General features: G+C 43.7%; 1 protein-coding gene across 5 annotated transcripts in view; it reads right to left on the bottom strand.

Annotated features, from left to right (window-relative positions):
* Prtfdc1 (phosphoribosyl transferase domain containing 1) overlaps positions 1–6,827 on the bottom strand; it is a 98,809-nt gene that overhangs the window by 26,340 nt on the left and 65,642 nt on the right. The gene's annotated exons all lie outside the window — the stretch shown is intronic.

Below are 6,827 nucleotides of genomic sequence, written 5' to 3'. Positions count from 1 at the left end.
TGTGTGTGTGTGTGTGTGTGTGTGTGTGTGTGTGTGTGTGAAGTCAGCCCCTCATCTGATGAAAAGAACAATCCCAATAGACCATAGGTCCAGGAAGATTTGATCTTCTGACATGAATGGTCAAGCCCTAGAACCCTTCTGTTGCTCCAAGAATATGAAAACCAGGGAGATTTTTCCTTTTAATCCAAACCTTCTAAGAGTGAGTTTATCATTCATTTTTTTCAATGTTTAAGTATGGAAAATTCCTCTGTCCTAAGAGAACCTCAAAAAGTGAGCAAGCAAGCAAGCAAGCAAATGGGCAAATACTCGTTTTCAAAGTGTACCTCACAAGAATTACTTGGGGACAAAATGGAAATTGACCTTGTCCTCTGCCTCCTGACAGGTTCACATCAGAGGAAATCGAGCAGACAGACTCGGCCAGTCTGCTTCATGACCAAAGTGGGAGCGTGGTGATGCTGCAGCGCCTTGATCCAAACGATAAACTTGGATAAACCTGAGAGGACAATCACATGTGTGCCCTGCTGAAGCAGGACATTTCCTCCATTACCAATGCAGAAAATCATTCTTTTGTTATTCTAGCAGTCCCTTTTCTTGAAAAAGTCTCCCCTCATTCTGGAAGAGTTCATCCCATAGGGTCAGGCCGGCCCAGGGCTTAGCAGTGCAGAGAAAACAGCTATGCCGGAGGCTACTTCCAGCCTTAGAGTTTCCAGTCACTGAAGCTAGTCCTGGAAGAATTTTCTTGAGCTGGGTTGAGTTGGATTTTGCTGCCTACAGGTAGGAATCTCTCTTAGGATACAGAATTACTTTGTTATGGAGACTAGTTGTCTGGCCAAGGAAAAAAATAGCCTAAACACCAATTTGACAACTCTGCCAGTGAAGTACCTTTATCTGACCAAAAATGGGGGGTGGGGGGAATCAAAAGTGGAGAGAAAGAGAGACCTTAAAAATGTCCACTTCTGCCAGATGGTGGTAGCATACACCTTTAATCCCAGTACTCAGGAGGCAGAGGCAGGTGGATCTCTGTGAGTTGAGATCAGCCTGGTCTATATAGTAAGTTCCAGAACAGTCAGAGATACCTAGAAAGACCCTGCCTTGAAAAATCAAAATAATAAATAAATAACTAATAATAAATGGGTCACTTCTACTTTCTAAAGCATTATTCTAGTGTAGTACTGGAGGGAAAATCTGAAGGTAAACCATTAAGTTAGAGAACATCAATAATCAGAATTCTAGGCTTTTTTTTGGGGGGGTGGTACTGGTAAATATAATCATATTCACAGGCAATTATGGTAGTGGCTAAGAACTTTGAAAAAAAATGTCAGAGGAAGCTGAAGAGTCAGCTCAGCGGTTAATCACTTTTGCTACACTTTAAGCAGACCCAAGTTCTGTTCCCAGATCCCACATCCAGAAGCTCACATGAGCAGTTCCAAGGCACCCGATGCCCTCCTGGTCTCCAGGGGTGCTTGCACTCATTTGGCATATACAAACACATACCATACAGAAGTCAAAATTTTAAGCAATCTTTAAAAAGTGTCAAGGGGGAATGCTTTCTTATAACTCCCAGGGGCACTCAGATACAGAACTCAGCATGGGAAGGTCTGTTTATTGGAGTCTGCTACGCTGTAACCAGCTTCAGGAGAAACACAATTTCAGCTGGGAATGTGACTGCCAAACAAAGTTCCGTGCAACAAGTGAGATGAACAGCTCAGAGCACAGTTTCAAACAATTCTGTTATTACACCCACCCTGCTGGATGTCTGTCTCTATCCTATTGGTTTTATATTTGTTTGCTAAAAACAAACAACAATACGTGAACCGTCAGAAAACTAAACACTGTGCTCAAAGTCACACAGGGTGCTGCCAAGAGACTCATTTACTAAAGCCTTTCTTAGTCCAAATTCCTAAACATGTTTTTAATATTAGGTGTGTCCTTAACCCATCTGGAAGTTCTATCTTCCAAGTGTGTATACAGTCAATTATCCCAACACCCTTTACTGAACTGTTTATTTTTGCCCCTATAGGCTAGAAATGCCAATTTTAAAAAAAATCGTATTTTTTTATCCTCATGTCTAAGGGTCATTTTACACATTTTTTTTTCCAATCTAACATGCCTATTCTAGTATTAATTAATCTGATATGTTCAATTAATTAATTTGACTCGCCAATTGTTATACATAAGAAATAATGATTTAACCTTTCTTAATATTAAAACTTTATTCTTATAATTTCCACAGTTCCTAATATCCAGTAGGGTCTTCTTTTTCTTTCTGTTTTATGCCTTGGCTGTTTTGTTCTTGCTCTTTCTCCTTCCAGGGGCTGGTTTTCAAGATCGTATGAAGAGACCAATGTGCAACACGGGGAACAGAGACGGGCACACAGCCTTTGGTCTACCAGACACAGTCACTGTTTGAATGGTGAGCATCCCAAAACTGCCACCATGACCACAGCTCGGTCTCCACCTTGGCGGCTCTGAAAGGTGGCAGAACCTTCTAGAGTGAGAACCTGTCACTGGGGCTTGTCCTTGAAAGTACCCTGGCACTCTGACCCTTCCCTCTACTTCTTGTTTCTCGTTTCCTGGTCACAGGGTCAGGGGCACTGCTCCCATGCTCCCTCCATAAAGAGCTGCCTCACCACAGGTCCAAAAGCAATAGAGTCAATTGGTCATGGACTGAAACCTCCAGAACAACATAACCCTTTCCTGTTTATAAGTTGGTTTTCTCAGGTATTTGTTACAATGGTGGAAAGCTGATGGAAATGTAAACTTCATTATAATTTTTCCTCTTTAATCCATTATATGGCCAAGAAATGGCCTCTTTCCAGGCATACTAGGGTCTGGAGCTCCCCTGGTTTAGTGACTATAAAAATAAGTGGATTTTGCATTTTTTTTGTCTCTTTCTGAGACAGAAAAGGGAACTGAGAGATCCAAGTTTTCCATCTGTAGGCTTTTGACCAGCCTTGTTGCTTTCACTCCATTTGGCTCTTACTGCAGCTTTTAAGAAGGTGGCAACAGACTCCTGAGCCTTTGAGCACCTCCCCTCAGCGCCTCACCTGTTGCTGACCTTTGAACACAGGCCACTTTCTCTATTCTGCAGTGTCAGTGATCCTCATCACCCTGTCTACTTCCTAAAGCTTAAATGCTAACCTCCCCTGTCCGTGGAGGACTTCTTTCTCTTTTCAGACTTTGCAGACATAAGTTTTTCTTTCTCTGAGCTCATTCTGTTAGCATAGAAACATCTTCTGGTCAGAAGAATAGAATCTCTGGCCTGAAAAGAGACCTACCATTCCAATCAGCTGGGTCACTCAGTTGGCTAGGGGACCACACCCTAGGAAAGTGAGTGCAATGGGCAGAATAATCAGTCCTTTAATGAGATGTTGCATTTGCCTTTCCCTCACTCCTACCCCGTACTGCAATAGCTGGACAGACCACACCTGCATCACTTGTAAGTCAAGTAACACCTTCCCCTCTCTACCCTGAGCATGCTTTTTTAACGCTTTGAGTTTCCTCAGCACTTTGGGCCTTCTTCCTCTTCCTGAAAGCCTTCCACTCTTCCATGTGGCTGCTTGTAAGCCATGGGTTGAACTTCCCAGTATAAACAACCTGGCCTTTCTTCTTCTCTTCTCGATCATCTTCCTCCAGATAGCAGGAGTAGTTTACAGCTGGCCTGCCTTGATTTTCTTTTAAATGCTAATAGAATTCTATTAGAGTCTGTTTTAAAACTCCTTTACTAATGAGACTACGAACCCGAAAAAGGGGCCGTGGTTTCCCTTATTATTTCTAGCAAGGCTTCAGAAGGTGATAAAGTTCATTATATATACCCAGTCCACTGCCTTTAACCATGACCTAAATCTAATGGTTCCCAGCTATCCTAGATAGACTATCATAGAGAACTAGGGTAGGTGTTTGTTTTAAACTTGAGGTTACTCATCATTGCTTCATCTACCTGGGCTGGTGTGTTCTGTTGCTGGATCGTTAAAGCAGAGTTGTGCTAGCCTCATAAAGTACGAGGAGTGGTTCCCCTCCCCCATAACTTTTTGAATGAATGGGTTTATCTGTTTTACCAAGGTAAAGCTCAGACTAGGTGATAGAGCCCAGCTCCACCCTAGATCTGCCTAACAGAAGTAGCCTACCCCTCCCTAGTATTCATAGAAGCAAGAAGCACAGAGTGAGTCTGAGGGCATCATGGAAAGGAGTGAAGTAAGGTACAATAGCTGAAAAGAGTATCCCAGTATAAACGCTGAGAGAGGAAGTGTGGACAGACTAAAACACTAAAGGCAATCTCTAAAACTTACCTCAGTCATCCATACAAGAAATATTTGGAAAGTTAGTTTAGGTGACCTGCCTTCCAGGTACTGCCACACACAGCAGGGTCTGGACAGCCCAGCAGGTGATGTGATTCTGCATACAGAATTGGACTGCTTGGATATCACTCAGTGAAAAACAAACTAAGGAAGAACAACTACTGAAAATAGCCTGCTCTGCCGAAGAAAGGGAAGAGGAAATCACCAAGAACATAAATAAACAAAAGAACCATTCTCTAAGCCATTCATTTTCCAAGTTAGAGCAATTTGCTTTAAACTTTTATGTCCCAAGCACCCTGGCACCCTCCCCATGAGAAATGCCTCTATTTGCTTTCTGCTCGTGCTCACTGCTGATACTCCAGGAGAGGAACAGCAATGCAGAACAGAGATATTTTATTACATAAAAATTTAACAAGCATAGTGGAAAACTTCTAGGTAAGATGTTGTACAGGGATTACATCGAGTCCTTTCTTTTTAGGATATTTAATACCAGGCTGGATAATGAGGATGACTGAGGCAGTTCTGGTGTCCCAGTTTTCCAAGCAGAGTGAGGTAGGACTTGACTCTTAATTTGGTCCCTTAGTTCTTTAAGCTTCATGGGACGGCACAGCACAGCACAGGAAGAATACAACACAGAGCCTCATGCATTACCTGCTTCTGTGCTTGCTTCCAACTACCCAGTGGCACTTGTCTCACTTATGAGATCCAAAAGATGTGGGAGGAAAAGGTTCCATTACTATCCCCACAACACTGGAAACTACAGTGCTAACATTTGGGGATTTATTTCCCCTTGATATTGTGTTACTGTTTATTTAGTCTTTTTGTTTTCTGTTTATTCAAATACATTTTGCTTCTGAAAAGAGTACTTGTTTAGAAACATATTTTGATCATTTCTGGGAAAAGGGAGTGGTAAAGGGGAACCTGGAGACAGACTCCAGATAGCTGGTGTTTACTACCCTAGAACAGAACCCCCAGGATCCAGCCATAGCCACCCCCCCCCCCTTTCTTTTCTGAGAGAGGGTTTCTCTGTATAGCTCTGGCTGTCCTGGAACTTGCTCTGTAGACCAGGCTGGCCTCCAATTCACCGAGATCTTCTACCCAAGCGCTGAGATCAAAGGCCTGCCCCACCCCACCCAGCCACAGGTTCTCTTTTCTATGAACTTGAAACAATGTAACCTCTCTATGCTCCAGGTTTCCTGTGCATAAAAGGAGTGCATTCGTGGGTTCTCCCCTTGAAGGGTCATCCGGAGGGGTGGACAAGTTCATGCGCACTGACCGCTACTGCCTGGCATGCAGCAGTCAACAGTGTTTTCTTCTTGCCATCTACCTGTGGTCTGAGGCAACGGGTGTGCCCGCTGTTTCCCAACACTGGGTTTGTGATTTGTTCTTTGTTCTGAGTTACTCAATACACTGAATGCGTGTAAACTGTGTGCTTAATGAATGTGTAACCCACACCTGGCTGACACCAACTAGGAGACATGCAGTCAAGAACGATGCTCTCCGTCATGGTCACCACTGTTTGAAACAAGCTTACCTGAGTTCCTCAGTCCCTAGCTCCTAAGCCACAACCCTGCTGCTATACAATGACCTACTTGGCAGGCATACATTTTATCCCCTTTTGCTGTTTTCAGGGCTATTGTTTTGAACTCCTGTTGGATTCCTGTGGGTTTTTCTACCCGGCTGTGGACATCAATTGGCATGGAGCTGACCTTAGAAGTGCTCTGAAGATGGTGGATATGGTCGGGGGTGGAGTTCAGTGATGGAGTTCATGTGCAGTGTGCATGAGCCCCTGGGTTGGCCTGGTCTCTAGCACATGAAAAACATGGTAGCAGAAGAGCCAAACGGGATCTAGCATGGATGGCTAACTTTCTGATCATTCCAGACTGGACTTCATTATCCTTGGTGTCAGGGACCACCTGAGGAAACTCGCCAACTTCAGAGACCACCTGTGGAAGCTTACCAACTTGCCTCAATTTGCCTGTTCCCTTACCTGCAGTAAACATACTGCTTGGAGATGCCTGTTCCCTTACCTGCAGTAAACATACTGCTTGGAGATGTCAGAGACCACCTGTAGAAACTCACCAACCTGCCTCAACTTGCCCGTTTCCTTACCTGTGGTAAACATACTGCTTGGCAACAGCAGAGATGTGCTCACAGAACCATGGCTTATCACAAGATGTTTCAGGCCCCTGGCCGAGAAGAATCTGTAATTTTTCACCCACCCTACTTCCTTATCCTGAACCCTATTTAAAGCTGATTCTGCTCAGTAAAGTTAGTCCTTGACAAGCACCTGTTTGCTTGGACTCGTTTCTCTTTCTCACCCATCTTTTCACAGGTTTGGATTCTCTTTTAACCCGAGAATAACCTTAGCTCTGCTGGCCGGAGCACCTTGGGATCATAAAAGTTGTTTAAATAGATGTGTCTTCTTGTTAACAAAAGAACCAAAAAATTCAACATTCACAAATTTCAGTGAATATTGGGTGCTCTATCTGTGAGCTAATTCACCACTGCTGATGGTCACCACTGGCT

This window comes from Psammomys obesus, unplaced genomic scaffold (genome assembly GCF_907164565.1).
Source record: "Psammomys obesus unplaced genomic scaffold, mPsaObe1.curated_primary_1811, whole genome shotgun sequence".
Taxonomy (NCBI): Eukaryota; Metazoa; Chordata; class Mammalia; order Rodentia; family Muridae; genus Psammomys; species Psammomys obesus.
This window is presented reverse-complemented; position numbering and strand designations above follow the sequence as displayed.